This window comes from Callorhinus ursinus, unplaced genomic scaffold (genome assembly GCF_003265705.2).
Source record: "Callorhinus ursinus isolate GAN/ISIS: 27379988/994484 unplaced genomic scaffold, GSC_fseal_2.0 scaffold11, whole genome shotgun sequence".
In the NCBI taxonomy this organism is placed as follows: Eukaryota; Metazoa; Chordata; class Mammalia; order Carnivora; family Otariidae; genus Callorhinus; species Callorhinus ursinus.
Window position 1 is genome coordinate 27,750,493 of NW_027397073.1, and position 16,767 is coordinate 27,767,259.

The 16,767-nt window shown below is 38.1% G+C and overlaps 1 protein-coding gene across 2 annotated transcripts in view; it reads right to left on the minus strand.

The window, feature by feature from the left end:
- The window catches only part of SLC14A2 (solute carrier family 14 member 2), a 489,283-nt gene that overhangs the window by 436,122 nt on the left and 36,394 nt on the right, over nt 1-16,767 (minus strand). For both annotated transcript variants that reach the window (XM_025886617.2, XM_073898267.1), the window contains exon 3: nt 15,581-15,728. The gene's annotated coding sequence lies outside the window, so the exon portion shown is untranslated. The remainder of the gene's footprint in view (nt 1-15,580; nt 15,729-16,767) is intronic.

Here is a 16,767-nt window from a genome sequence, read left to right on the forward strand (position 1 = left end):
CCCGCTGAGCAGGGAGCCCGACGTGGGGCTCAATCCCAGGACCCTGGGATCACGACCTGAGCCGAAGGCAGATGCTTCACCGACTTAGCCACCCAGGTGCCCCTGAAGTTGTTTTTAATTAATAAAAATACATTGATTGAATATGGCTAGCTGATATAAAAGCATGGCTTACACATCCAGTAAAATTTCCCTTGACATTAGCCAGTTAACCTGAATATAAGGCAAGGATTTGTTAACTATATTTCTTTTATTGCTAAGGCCAATTAGCATGGAGTTTTTAGCCATAATAAATCTACAATATCCACTTTATTCTCAAGAGTGTTATTGATAAAACAAAAATAAGAACACCTGCTTATCATCATTGCCTTTAAACCCACTATTACACAGAATCTATATACCCCCCATACAATGTTCTCGAGGTCATCAAACCCCAAGTCTCCATTAGACCAGTCAGAAGGCTTCACAGTCAACAGGGAGCCACACACTTCAGCTCTGTAATCACACCATGGTGAGGGTGGACTAGAAGGTTTCTGTGAGCCTGAATAGTTGAAACAGATTTTGGAACTTTCCTCCCCTGTGCACAGATAGATCTGTACATGTGTCCTCTTGTTCTACTAAAAGGAGCCTCAAGAGGCTGATATTCACCCATCTCAAATAAACTTGTTTGAACTCTTGGGGGATTCCCTTTAGCTTTTCATTACCACTATGGAATAATATACACATAATTAGGTGACAGCATGCCCTTTATTTGAACATTATTAAATATACAAGAATTATCACATATAGTATATTCTATGTGCATACAAGTCCCTTCAGGGTAATGCATATTCTCAACCCTAATCCCCCCAAAATATGAATTATTAACATTCACTCTTCAAACTCTGTAAAAGCAACTTTCAGATCGTGGCACTAAACGCTCATTGTTCTGGCATCTACACAGGCTGGCTGGAGAATTCATGTGCTATAGTGTTTGACACACTCATTCTCTCAGGTGAAATACTGCAGGCAAAACTGCATAATTTATTAGGCTGGTACAGCAAGGCTGAATAATTAGATCATCTCCTTGTACAAGGCTACATTTTATGATGATCTTTTTAACACTGTAATCTAAATTGGGGTTGGAGTTGGAGGCATGGAGGGGGGTTGAAAGTAAACTAATTGGGAGATGCTCTATGAGAAATAACAGCTATATCATTCCAAGCCATTGAAAGTAGGATCCCATCCTCGAAAGGCTTTCAAATCATCTATATTATTGGCTAACAAGCACCTCAAATCTTTTAATAATAGGAAAATGATTTTATGTGCATACACACACACAATGTTGTATTTTTTGGTGGATGGAAAGGAAAAGCAAAAGAAGCTTAGAAGCCAATAATTTCTTCCATGAACAGGTAGAAATGAATTTCCAAAAGTTAGCAAGAGGGCACAAAGTTAGAGAAAGAGTGATACCTTACCCTGCAGTTCCTCCTGAGCCTTGAGATTATGGTTTTGAAAAGAGTAGCCACTGTCACCAAAGAGACAACTCTGAGTAAGAATTTGGGATCCTTCTCAGGTGGTCAAGGTAAAGAAGGCAGCTGACGTGGAGGATACATGTGGGTCCAGGTGTTTGCTAGTCTCGTCCACTAGGTCCTTCCTTATTCTTTATCAGCAACTGAGCACTAAAGTGGGTTCAGTCAGCAAATAAAGGAGATTCGGTTTTGAAGTGCCTCCCTTGGATTGCTTTCATTAGCAACCCGTTCTCCTTCAATGGTCAAATGTTACGTGAGGATTGGGTTGTTTTCCCATTGGCAAATTTGCGACTCATGAAGACAACCCATCTCAGGGGCCCCAGCAAGAACCACTGGAAGATCATGTTTCCTGTGGCCACTCTGGTTCTGCTTGACCTCCCCTCTGCCACATTGTTTCCTCCTTTTTTTTTTCTTTACACATTACTGAGAGGTTAAATTTTTACAAATCTTATATTCATAAGACATTTTTGTCTTTGAGCTGATGGAAGATAAGGAGGGCTCATACACCTGGCCTTCCTAGGATGGAAAACTCCATTTGAGAAACTAATTGGCTGTCTTGAAGGTTGGCACATGAGCAAACTTTACCATGAAATTCAGACAGGAGAGGCAGATTCAGAGAAAAGGTCACGAGAAACCCTTCACATAGGATCTGGTCCCTTTCTCTCTGAAAGAGTACCAGACCAAAGTCAAATTCCATCCTTGTGGTTATTTCTGAACTGAAATTATAGGCACCCTGGGTTCTAGGCACCCAAACTCAGGTGCCTAGAACCCCAGGTTTCATCCTCATTTCATTCTCCTCTTTCATTATCATTATCACAAGAAGAAACAAAAACAGTCTGTTATTCCCCAACATTAAGCAGCATGATTTGCACATATTTGCCTTAAGCATAGGGTAAAAACTAAGGCTCACTCATATTCATGGTTTCCTTTGAACATCACATAATTGGTCCCTAGATTTCCCTGAAATCTTAGATTTTATTCTGAAACCCTTACATTAGCTATGACTTTATCCTAAGGATCAACTCCCTTTAAGCCTTAATATCTATCCCTTGCTTTTGGAAATGGAACTGTTTTTTCAAAGGCTCAGCATGCTGCCCTTTGGGCTTTTGCTATATCTATAGCAACCACTCTGTTGGGGAACCTTACAAATAAAACTAGGCTTTGGAGTTTGGCATACATAAAAAGATACACTGCAATAATAAACATTTTAGGTTCTTTGTTTAAAGCAGCAACAATAGCTTATTAATAACTGCTGAAGTATTGCCCTTGGTTCTGAGTAAAGAAAAGGGATTCTACTCCTTGAAATTTAGTGTATTTCCAAGTTAATTTGCTCTTGCATTTAAGACATTTCCTTTTGATAAATCAGTATGAGACCCACGTTTAGAAGAGATGTATGGTCTCAACTGGCAATTAAGAGTAAAGTTCTCTGTTATTTTTGAAGGAGTTTCCTAATTTTCTCCAAGAGTTGTACATCCCTATTTTGAAAGTCTTCCCTTTCAAAGAAATCTAATGGTTTTATGAGGCCATTCACTCTGCTCTCAGCATTCCCATGAGGCTTACAGGAGAACAAGTACCAAATATTTTATAAGTGGGGATAAATAAAGAAAACAATGTCTAGTCATGTTGGATTCAGTGCAACATTTCCTTTTATTCAATAATCTCCTTACTAAAAGGAACCAAGGCTCCTTAGAGAAACGGCTCATTCGAAGACTGGGACAGGAAATATATAAGATAAGCTTAGAAAATCCTGCAGCCCCAAAAAGTAAGAAAGAGTTTAAATACACATAGACACATACACACACACACACACACACACACACATACACACACACACACACACGGTGAGAATATCAAAGGAACACAAGGAGGCAAAAGCATCCAATGGCCAAAGCTGGAATGATTTGAACAACAAAATAAATAAACTAGTAAAATAAATATTCATGAATCTGTAGGGGAGGAAAAACTTCCTTCTACTCTCTTAGGTTCTGCAACTGGGTCTAAGAATTAAACTGACATAACACATTAACAGGAAGAGGGATACAAATTTTATGTAATATTTCTACATGTATACAGGAATCTTCAGAAGGAAAATAAAGACCCGAAGAAACTGTTAGGTGCAAAAGCTTATATAGTTTTTTGAACAAGCAATAAATTGTGAGGATATGACAAGACACAGACATTTAGAATAGGGGCAGTAAATTTTTGGACAGTGACTAGGAAATACATGGGAAAAATTAATGGAAGATAAGGATTATTTTAGATTTGTTTGTATATTTTGGAAATGATTCCCATATCTGGTGAAAAGAATATTCCTTTTGATCTGATACCAAGAGGGCATATTTTCATGAGAAATTTTATGACCTGGTTTTAGGTAGAAAGGGGAAAGTCAGGGAATCCTTCTGTATCTGCTGTTTCTCAATGCTTTCAGCTCAAAAAAAAAAACCAATATGCTAAAGTGGTATATTTTGAAGAGACATGTCCTGAACTCCTTCAAGTACACACTGACATAAGTAAATGATTAAATAAATAAATGGGGGGAGAACAGACAAATATCCCATGCAGAACAGTTCCAAATAACTTAAGTGGGTAACCAGTTCTCAAGATTGAACATAACTCCCTACTCTCTTCAGTGCAGGCTGCTTATGGTGACTTCCTTCCAAAGAGATTACATACAATATGGACAGGGGAAAAAGAGTTAACTTACCAGTTGATAAACCTACAAACATGACCTCAAACACAGAAATGATGTCATCTTGATAGCATGTACCCTTGATATGAAGTGATAAGAATGGCATGTTAGCTCTGTGGTCTTCCCCCCAGAAAGCCATAACCTCACTTTAGTCATGAGAAAAACACTGGACAAATCCCAAGTGAGGGACTTTCTACAAAATACTTGACCATTAGTCCTCAAAACTGTCAAGGTCATTCAAAAATGGAAGTCTGACTTTCTGTCACAGGGAAGAGGAGGCTAAGGAGACATGATAACTAAATGTAATATGGTATTCTGTATGGGATCCTAGAAGAAATAAAGATTAAAACCAAGGAAATCTGAATTAATAGTATAATAATGTAACAATACTGGTTCACTAATTATGATAAATGCACCATACTGATATAAGATGTTAATATAGGGAAAAAAGGATGCAGGGTATACAGGAATTCTAACTTTGCAATTTTATTTATAAATCAAAAACTATTCCAGGTGCGCCTGGGTGGCTCAGTTGTTAAGCGTCTGCCTTCTGCTCGGATCATGATCCCAGGGTCCTGGGATGGAGCCCCGCATCAGTCTCCCTGCTCAGCGGGAAGCCTGCTTCTCCCTCTCCCTCTCCCCCTGCTTGTGTTCCCTCTCTCACTGTCTCTCTCTCTATCAAATAAATAAATAAAATCTTTAAAAAAATCAAAAAAACCTAAAACTATTCTAAAATAAAAAGGTTGTTTCCTTAAAAAAGTAATGTATTTACTATATTAGACAAAACCTAAGTGTATGGATACACTGGCATTCAACAAATTGTTTGTTGAATGTATGAAAATAAAATTTATTCTTTTTTCTCCATGAGTTGACCCTAGTAAATCACTTTCCAAGAGGCCTTCTTTTATTTAATACCAAAATGACTTTGAGAGCAGAAGTGGTATATGAAAAAAGCAAGTTCTACAGTGGAAAAATCAGAAGTAATTTCTTAGTAATAAAAGTAAATATGGGATACCTGGGTGGCTCAGTCAGTTGAATGTCTGCCTTCAGCTCAGGTAATGATCCCAGGGTCCTGGGATCAAGCTCTGAGTCTGGCTCCCTGCTCAGTGGGGAGTCTGCTTCTCCTTCTCCCTCTGCCCCTCCTCCCTACTTGTGTGCACACTCTCTCTCAAATAAATAAAAATGTTTAAAAAAAAAGAAAGTAAATATGACATAACTTATAATCTCCATCACAATAAAACTTTAAAAATGATAACACCAATAAGATACTAAACTTTTTATATTCAAAATACTTTCACATTTATTTGCAATGTCAATTCCTACAATAATGAATTGAAAAAGGCAAGGTAGGCATTACTTTCTCCATCATAAACATCAAGAATCTCGAGGTAAAGGAAAATGTATAATGTGTTTAAGGTAGAGAAGTGCTTCCTGATCTACAGTTTGGCAATATTTAGGTTGTGGCTTGGGTAAGCTGTCTCACTTTTCTGGGGTTCAGTTCCTGTCTGAAAAATGAAAGGTACTTTCATGATAGAGGAAAGTTCATGTATAATACAAACCCCCCTCTAATCCAAGCACATAGAATATAATAAATTTATCTTAAAATAAATATAGAAATGCACTAAATATTATGAAAAAACAACCAAGCACCAAAAAGGAATGGAAATTATAGGTACAGGCAGAGGCTAAAGGCCCATCCATGGTCACCAAAGGGATGAGACTAGGTGTGTATGGATGGTCCAGGTGGGGCCCTCAAATGGGACTGTGCATGCTCCAAACTGGGCTCAGACTATGTGTCATAGAGATTGGAACATCTTCTCTTGTCTGCCTAGGTGGCCTCTAGAAACATGGTCCTTTCCCAGAGCCTACTGCCAAAGTCAAGATTCTCACATGAGCCTGGTTTCCAGGCTATTGTAGGCAAAGGCACTAAGAGTATTGCTGAACTGCTAAAATAAAGGTTTCTGTATCCAGACTGAAAAAGGCATGGGCTAAGGCAATCATAAAATGACTTTCCAGGGAAGAGGCATGGAAGGAATTCCCCAAGAGATGAGTGAAACCAAAGAAATGGGAGAATTCTCACTCAAGGAAGTAGAAACAATTGAAACATCTGAAAAGATGTTTAAAAATCACTATCTTTGAAATCCTCAAAGACATAAGGGAGGAGAGAATGGGAGACTCGACAGTGTGTTAAATATTAGGCTAACATAACCAAAGAAATTGCAAAGTGAAAGCTGGAATTGAGAAAATTTCCCAGGATGAAAACAGAAAGACAAAGTGGTAGAAAAAAAAATGAAAGAAATTGACATCAAGGCTGAGAACTACCAACATGTCTAGGTAAGAATTTTGGAAGAAAAAAAAAAAAGAAAGAGAGAGAGTCAAAAAGGGTTGGGTAGTGGCTGAAATTTTCTAGAATTAGAAAGATAAGAGTCTTCAGATTAGGGAAACCCACTGTGTGCCCAGCAGGAGAAATAAAAATACATCCACACAAAGACACTGCAATGGAGGGAAGACCATAAAACCCACCAGAGGAGACAAACTACCTAAAAAGAAGAGCAACCTGGTTGACAGCTCATTTTTTTTTACTAATAAAGAATTTGTTCAAAGTGCTGTGGGAAAATAATTGTGAATGTAGAATATCGTGTCTTCATGAGTAAATGTAAAATGAAGGTATCTTCAGACTTTTAAGGACTAAGTTTATTGCTATCAGATTCTCACTGCAAGAACTATTAAAGGATATAATTCATCAAAAGAAAAATAAATTTAGAAGTGAGGAAGTAGGATTCTAGAAAGTTGGTGAAGTGAAAATTGGATATAGTGATAAAATACATAAATACTTACTGTAAACAATAAAGAACGTATGCTTCTTTTGTGTTTAAAACATGTTAGAATTAAAACACTAAACAGCAATAGCATGAAAATTGGGAGTGAGGAGATCTAAGAAGTATGAGCTATACTAAGGTTCTTCCTTGTACACTTTAGTAAAAATTAGTAATGAAATACGTATACTGAAAATTTGAGGGTGGGGCGCCTGGGTGGCTCAGTTGGCTAAGCATCTGCCTTCAGCTCAAGTCATGATCTCAAGGTCCTGGGATCGAGCCCCACATCAGGCTCCCTGCTCAGTGGAGAGCTTGCTTTTCCTTCTCTCTCTTGCCTTTCCCCCAGCTTGTGTTCTCTCTCTCGCTCACTCTATCTCAAATAAATAAATAAATTAAATATTTAAAAAAAAGAAAATTTGAGGGCAACCAATAAAGAAAAGAAATAATATGCATAACTTACAAACCAGTATGAGGGAGCAAAGAATAAAAGACAGAAAATTGTATCAACCCAAAAAAGACTGCTAATGGAGGGGGAAAAAGATGTAAAGAAAAAGTAACATGAAGAGAAAACACGAAATAAATCCAAATGTATATAAGGAAGCAATTTGCAGAATAATACTTTATATATAACACTGATGTCTATTATGTAAACATTTTAAATTCCTAATAATTATAATGTACACACACATATATGTAATCAACTCTATCGAATGCTTTAAACAGACTGAGTCAAACTCACAATAGTGGTTGCATATTGGGTAAGGGGTCCAAGAAGTCTTTCTTCACTTGCACATATTAATTATTTGTATATTAAAAAAGAAAACAGAATATTCAGGCTTATTAATTGGAGGTGAGGGAAATCCATGTACTATTAGATTTTTCTTTGTATTCGTTTTGTTTTTCTATTTAAAAAAAAGATGTTTAGGTTAAGTTATTCCTTCTATGTCTAATAATATGTGTATTTCCGAATTACCCAAAAGCAGCCAGGTAGCTTCAGGAAGAATCAGAACTAGCACCAAGGTCTCCTAATTCCAAGGCCATGTTTTTTCCCTTGATACCCATATTCTAGGTGTTCTGGTTATAATCAATGTTAGCTGCTCCCTGGGGTCCTTAGAGATGACTTTTGAAAGTTCATACCAGCTCTGCGCTTTCATCACTTTTTCTTCTACTCTCAATGCCTAGATTGGCACCAAATTACCCTGGAGAGGTTCTTGTGAGCCTTAATTGAGGACCACAAAAGATAGCAAGATCTCTAAGTGAGTAGTCTGAATAATTTCCCCAAGCAGATCACTCTGTGGAATTTCATTTTCAACCTGAATGGTCACACTTCAGGCAATGAATGAGATACATTGTTCAGGGGGAAATGACGCACTCAATTCTGTAGTGCTGCTCAACGGTCCCAGTGCAACTTAGCAGTGTGTCAGCATTTTCATTATAAACCCATCAGTGGCATGTAAGTGCCCAGAGGCTACCTCTGAAATCAATGTGCTGAGTCAATGCTGAGAAGGGTTGGTCCAACAGGAGCCACAAGGCTGTCACAAACAAAGACATCAACCTCTTCTAGGATGCCTCTCCTGATTATATTGGTCCTCACCCTGACCTCTTTTAACCCTGAATTTTCCATCCTTCATGATTAGCCCAAGTCCACCTCAGAGAAAGCTTCCCCATTTGCTCATTCCCTTCTTGTTGCCTTTAACCCCCTTTTGTACTTAATGTTACGTGCAGCTTAAGCTCTTATTTACATGTTGTCTTGGCCAGAGTTATTCCAGGGATATTTCTTCTGTTTGCCAAGTAAATGGGAGAGCCCTCTGAAAGCAGTCCCTTGTTTCAGGAACTGAAACACAGTTTGAGAACAGTGTTGACAACTACAAGGCACTGGAGAATTAGCTAGGTGTTGCTTGATTGCTTCATGACAAGTCGTATGGCTCCAAGTCCTCCTCTGTGCAGAGAAGACACCAGTTCCACTCCTCTGAATCAGGCCTCCTTCAAAGCCATGGAGTTGGTGGAGTGAAATAGGGTACAGATCCCCCTCCAATCATCTATATTCGTGCTTCTCCATTAGTCTACAAAGGTAGCAGTCTGTCTAAGAAACATTGCTCAGTATTACCTTAAGGTTGGCAAACTCAAAGCAGATTTCAACTTAAAGGAAAGACCTAAAGGGTGATCAACAATAGCCTCATCTTACTGCCACTTCAGAGAATCACAGCCTCACAGAGGGAAAGTCCCTTAGCTCAGGAACTTCAAAATTCTTCAGCTGCGATCTACAATGATCTACAATAAGAACTCCGTTTTACACTTCAGCAGAGTGTATACATGTAACTGTATGAGAGAGGAAGAGAATGAAAATTTAAAAAAAAAGTTGCAGGAAATTCTAACTACTCTATGTGGTTCAGTTGCTATTATAGGTCTTGTCTTATCCTATTCTATGATATTCTACTCCATTTTAATTCACTTTTTAAAATGTTGCATATGGCTGAGTATATTGAATTTATGACTCAAATACAGAAATTACTTTTCCTACATCCTAGATAAGAATTTCTCATTCTCTTATCAGTCAGTAACTGCTTCAATCATTTTAGTGACCTTCTGATCGGTAAGGAGTTCTTTGGAATATTTGATAAGATCTCTTTCTTGATAACTTCTATACCCAGATATGTTTTTGGAACTTTTCCTGCTGTCTTGAATTGTGTGTAAGACCAAAGTCCCTACTCAATGTGAAATGTTGCAACTAGACATCTCGCTTCAGGGTTTTCTGAGAGGCCGCACGCAGATGGCTCCCCCCTCAATAAGCTACAATCTTTTCCTCTCATTCCCAGTCTCAATACAAGGAAGACTGAAATTACAAATTAAAGCTTAAAAAAAATTTAAAGTGCCATAAAAAACATGCAATATTGAGAGGAATATTTGACAAATTATGTGCAAAACCTACACGTTGAAAACTACAAATTACTGACAGAAATTAAAGAAGGCCTAAATAAATGTGGTCATGGGGTAGAAGATAATATTCCCAAGATGTCAATTTTCTCAAATTCATCTATAGAGCCAATGCAATTCCAATCAAAATCTGAGCAGGCATTTTTGGTAGAAACTGGCAAACTGACTTTAAAATTCATATGGAAATACAGAGAACCCAGAAGAACAAAAACAACTTTGAAAAAGAACAAAAGTGGATAACGAGCACTACCTGATTTCAAGACTTAACTATAAATCTACAGTAATGAAAACAATGTGGTACTGGCATAAAGATAGGACAAATATACCAATGAATAGAACAGAGAGTTCAAAAGTAGATCACCACATACATGAACAATCTATTTTCTACAAAAGTGCAAAATTCAGTGCAGAAAGACAATCTTTCCTACAAAACGTCCTAGAACAACAGAATATGCACATGCCTAAAAGTGAACTTGGAATATGCAAATATTAATTCAAAATAGATCAGAGCTAAATGTAAATATTAAAAGAATAAAACTTCTAGAAGAAAACTGGAGAAAAATTTTACATGCCTGGGTTAAGCAATGATTTTTTAGATATGATACCAAAAGCATAATCTATAAAAAAGAAAGAAATTGATAAATTGGACTTCTCATATTAAAAATGCCACTCTTCAAAAGACAATTAGTAAGAAAATGAAAAGAAAAGTTGCAGACAGGGAGAAAATATTGATATTGAGATGTATACACACACACACACACACACACACACACACACAGATATCTGATAAAGGACTTGTATCTAGAATACATAAAGAACTTTCAAAATGTAACAAGAAAATAATCAACCCAATAGAAATATGAAAAAAGATTTCAACAGACACCTAATCAAAGAAGATAAAAAAAATTTTAAAATAAGCACATGAAGAGATACTGATTAGGGAAAGAAAGATAAAAAACACATTGAGATACCACACTATACACCTATAGAAAGGCTGACATTTAAAAGGCTGACTGTACCCAGTGTTGACAAAGATGTGGAGGAACTGGAAGTTGTGTACATTCCTATGGGGATGTAAAATGATACAAGCATTTTTGAAGAGTTTAGTGTTTTTCAGAAAGTTAAACAATACCTACTATATGAACCAACCATTCCAATCGTAAGTATTTTACCCGAGGGAAATAAAAACATATGTTTACACAAAGATTTGTACATGGATGCTCATAGCAGCTATATTTGTAACAGTCAAGAACTGGAAACAGCCCATATGTCTATCAACAGGAAAAAGATAAACAAATTGTGGTACAGTCATATCTTAGAGATATTGCAGGTTTGGTTCCAGACCACTGCAATAAAATGATTTACTGCAATAAAGTGAGTCAAATGAATTTTTTGGTTTCCCAATGCATATGAAAGTTATGTTTACACTATACTGTAGTCTATTACCTGTGCAATAGCATTATGTCTAAAAAATTGCATATTCCTTAATTTAAAAATACTTTATTATAGGGACGCCTGGGGGGAGCCTGCTTCTCCCTCTGCCTGCCGCTCCCCCTGCTTGTGCTCACTCTCTCTCTGAAAATAAACAAATAAAATCTTAAAAAAATAAAAATATTTTATTGTTAAAAAATGCAAACCATCACCTGAGCTTTCAATAAATTCTAATCTTTTTGCTGGTATAGGGTCTTGCCTCCATGTTGATGGCTGACTACTGATCACAGTGGTGGTTGCTGAAGGCTGGGAAGCTGTAGCAATTTCTTAAAATGAGGCAATGAAGTTTACCTCATCTACTGACTCTTTTTATCATGAACAATTTTTCTATAGCATGTGATGCTATTCGATAGCATTTCACTCATGGTAGATCTTCTTTCAAAATTGGAGTTAATCCTGATGGTGCTTTATCAACTAAGTTTATGTAATATTTTACACCCCTTGTTGTCCTTTCAACAAAGAATCTTCACCAGGAATAGAAGACATCTACAAGAAACCACTTAGGTCATCCATAAGAAGTAAATCCACATCCACTAACTTTTCTTGAGATTGTAGCAATCCAGTCAGATCTTCAGGCTCCCCTTCTAATTCTAGTCCTTTTGCTGTTTCCACCACATTGGCAGTTACTTCCTCCACTCAAGTCTTGAACCCTTCAAAGTCACCCATGAAGGCTGGAATCAGCTTCTTCCAAACTCCTATTAATGGTGATATTTTGACTTCCTGCCCATGAATCACAAATGGTCTCAACAGCATCTAGAATGATCAATCCTTTCCACAAGGTTTTCAGTTTACTTTGCCCAGATCCATCAGAGGAATCAGTGTTAATGGTAGCTATTGCCTAATTCATCTCTTAAATAAAACCTGAAAGTCAAAATTACTTCTTGATCCATTCAGAATGGATGTTGTCAGCAGGTATAAAAACCTTAATCTCACTGTACATCATCAGATCTCTTGGGTGGCCAGGTGCATTGCCAATGAGCAGTAATATTTTGAAAATAATACTTTTTTTTCTGAGCAGTAGGTCTCAACAGTGGGCTTAAAATATTCAGTAAACTATGTTGTAAACAGGTGCTGTCATCCAGGCTGTGTTCCATTTATAGAGCACAGGTGGAGTAAATTTAGCATAAGGCTTTAAAGGCTCTGGGACTTCTGGAATGGAAAATGAGCATCAGCTTCAATTTAAACTCACCATTTAGCTATATTAGCCGGTCACAAGAGAGTCAGCCTGTCCTTTGAAGCGTTGAGACCAAGCACTGACTTCTCTCTAGTTATGAAAGTCCTAGGTGGCCTCTTCTTCCAATATAAGACTGTTTCATCATATTGAAAAATCTGTTGTTTAGTATAGGCACCTTCATTAATTGCCTTCTGGATAACTTGCTGTACTACATCACCACTGGCTGCTCCCCCTTGCACTTTGATGTTATGGAGACGGCCTCTTTCCCCAAACCGCAGGAACCAACCTCCGCTAGCTTCAGAGTTTTCTTCTGCAGCTTCCTCACCTCTCTCGGCCTTCACAGAACTGAAGAGAGTCAGGGCTCTGGCTTAGACTTTGGCTTAAGGGAGTGTTGTGGCTGCTGTGATCGTCTCTCCAGACCACTAAACCTTCTCTACATCAGCAGTAACACTTTATCACTTTATCATCATTTATGTGTTCAACGGAGTAGCACTTCTAATTTCCTTCAAGAACTTGTCCTTTGCATTCACAACTTGGCTAACTGTGGAGCAAGAGACCTAAATTTCAGCCTATCTCGGCTTTTGACATGTCTTCTTCACTAAGCTTAATCACTTCTAGCTTTTGAGTTAAAGTGAGACAAGTGATTCTTCCTTTCACGTGAACATTTAGAAGGCACTGTAGGGTTATTAATTGGTATAATTTTAATGTTGTGTCTCAGGGAATAGGGAGGCCCAAAGAGAGGGGGACAAACAGGGGAATGGCCAGTCAGTGAAACAGTCAGAACACACAGCTTTATCAATTAAGTTTGCCAACTTATATAGGCAGTTTGTGGCACCCCAAAATAATTATGATAATAAGATCAAAGATCACCAATCGTAGGTTATCATAACAAATATGATAATAACGAAAAAGTTTGAAGTATTGCGAGAATTATCAAAATGTGACACAGAGACATTAAGTGAGCAAATGCTGTTGGAAAATGACACTGATAGACTTGTTCAACGCAGGGATGCCACAACCCTTTAATTTGTAAAAAACACTGTATCCATAAAGTGTAATAAACTGAAGCACAATTAACACAGGTATGCCTTATATACATACAATGGAACACTACACAGTCATAAAAAGGAATGAACTTTTGGTACACACTACAAAATGGGTGAATCTTAAATATGTTGAGAGAAGGGAGCTACACCAAAAACAACATATACTGTATAATTCCACTTACAAAAAAATAACAGGAAATTAAAATTAATGTGTAAAGACAGAAAGCAGATCACTGATTGCCTGAGGACAGGGTGAGAGAAGCGATCACTGGAGAGACAGATTGTAAGGAAGCACCAGAAAACTTTTGGGGGTGATGGATATGTTCACTATACTGACAGTGGTAATAGTTTAATTGATATATACATATGTCAAAATGTATTAAATATGTATTATTTCAATGTAGGCAGTTCAATAAAACTGAAAAAATATTTTAATTGTATGCCTGATGCCACATCTTCAAGTACACTAAAAAAGAGAAAGAGAGAGAAAAGAAAAAAAAGAAAAAAAAAACTGTCATAGTGTAAATTTCACTAACTGAAAGTGAAAAAAAATTCTAGAATTAGGACAAGAAGTTCACTGCTACTCTGCAGGAAGAAGGGGTTCAATGCAGCACAGTTGAAAGCTGAGACTGAAAAAATACAAATCCATTTCATATGGAATCCCCAATGACTTGGGACTTCTCAATAAAGGCAAGTTTTATTTATATGCACAGATCATAATTCCTCCTTTGGGGTTATTCCTTCTTTGACAGTTCATCAAATGCACCAAGACAGCTGCCCTAACTCCTTTTCTTGTCCAGAATAAACATTCCCACTTTCCCCAGAGGCAAGATATGGTCTCCAGATCCATTCATGGGTTTTTCACCTTGTTTCTACCTGGTTTCTCTCATCCACCACCTAAATTACCCAGTGGGTGGGTAGATTCTACGTATATGTTTAAAGTTCCCCATGTCTCATGCCATGGATACGGACAAATTCCCAGTTTTGAGGTTGAGAAGGAAGGTCAGATATATTTGGACAAAGCTGTGGAGTTGCACCCTACAGGGCCTGGTTAATGGAAACAAAGGAGGGCCCTGACCAAGGTCCCTGAGAAATAGCCAGACCTGGGCATTAGGACCAAGATATGTCATTTAATTAAGTATTAAAATATATGCAATTTATTTTGGGATATGACTTAGAAATTGTCTCACTATCCATGGTATTCTAAAACGACTGTGTAAATGGATAATTTTGTAAACTGTATAATTTCCTCCTTAGGCATTCATTTTCTACTGGGGCCCCTGAAAAAGCTGACAAGTTAGGAAATACCTTATATCGTGTCATGTCTCTCTGGTTCAGATCTACCTGATTCCTTAACCTATATACTTCCATTTCATTCATCCTCTTACACAATACATCTTTACCTCATGCAAAGTACGAGTGAGACCATGGATCAGGGTTGAGGGGTGGGGTAATATAGGAGAACTGCGACGAACATGACTCCCAGTAGGACAGAGCCCATGCCTTCACAGAGCACAGTCTTCTGGAGGAGAGGACTGGAATCGGACAGGAGTCTACCTTAGAATGCGCCTTGGAAAGAGAGAGGAGCCAAGGAAAGGGAGGCTCAGTGCAGATGGAGGTGGCTGTCACCTGGGAGAACGGAGGGTTGCCCTCGTCTCCCCACTGCACTGTGAGTCCCTCAGTGCAAGAACGGTTCTCTCTCTCTCTCTCTCAACCATATGAATGAAAGCCAAAATGCCCCACCTGGAAAAAGGGAAACATGATGCCTTTCCCTTCTCAAAAAGGCTACATGGAGTGCAGAGAATGTACCTGGTTCGTAATCCTGTCCCTGCAGTTTCTAGCCATGAGGCCCACGACAGATTAGTTAATACTTCCTACTGTTTGTTTTTTCATCTATAAAACTCGAATAATAGTAATAATACCTTTGTTTCTAGTTGATGAATTAAGTGATATCCTGAGGTTTTTGTGAAAGTGCCTGACCCCGTGTAGATGCTTTATACAAGCCAGGCTGGTAGGGTGGACTTCCTTTGTGTCATGGAATTGGCAAGAAGACATCTGGTTTTCACTGAGCTGGAGGCAAGCGGAAAGGGAGAGTTAGATTCTGATGAGTTTTATGACACTGCCACAGCCCGTCTTTATCTCCAATTAGCAATTAGACCAGTTGACCTACTTGGTCATTGATTCAGCGGCAGAAATTCCAAAGGGAGTGACCTGAAGTGATGGCTTTCAAGCCCAACTGCTTGCACTAGTAATCCGGGACAGCTGTTAAAATGCACACTATTACACCCACCCAGAGGTTCTGTTTCATTCAGCCCAGGTAGGATAGGAGCAGGGAAACTATATTTTAAATACCTACTCGAGTAGTCTAAAACAACATTTGGAAACCTGAAGCACCTTCGGGTCTGTCAATTTCAACAACACTAAAGTGTCAACATTCATTTATTTGTCCCTCCCCCCTAAAGAGATATGCAAACTTTTGTAGTTTGATTTCCTGCTTTCCCAAGCAAGATCTAAAGGAAGAGTTTACAGAGAAAATTACTGTATAAACAAGGAAAATGTTTAGCCTGCTGAAGATTAAAGGTCAACAAATGATTCCCAAGCAATTATAAAAGCCACTTTGTATGCAAATAATGCTGTTAAATGGGAAATCTGTTAATTACAAATTATTCTTATCTCACCTGCAAAGCTTTTCCTGATGTTCCAATTCATATTATGAACCTGTGTCCTGCTCAACATCCAGGCATCAGCTGTATCTTAGGGGAAACCTGAAACTGTCATCTCAGTCTCTGTACCTTTGGGGGTCTTCTGGGGCCAGAAGGCGACATTCCCCAGGGAACTACTGAGAGAGGGGGACTTATCTAAATGTGAACTAAGGTGAACTAAGGGATGACACTGCCTGCCTACTTTGACACACACCCTTGGCTCTCCCTGTGTTGTTGGATTTGTAATTTAGTTCTATGCTTACTTCCCTAAGCAAAAGTTCCTCAGCTTCTCACACCTAGATTAAGACATAAATTGGATCACGATGAGTGGCGAGGATGAATTAGCAATAATCATCATTGAGCAGGTGCCCAGTGATTCTGTAAATTCTCACCTGTGGACATTGGCA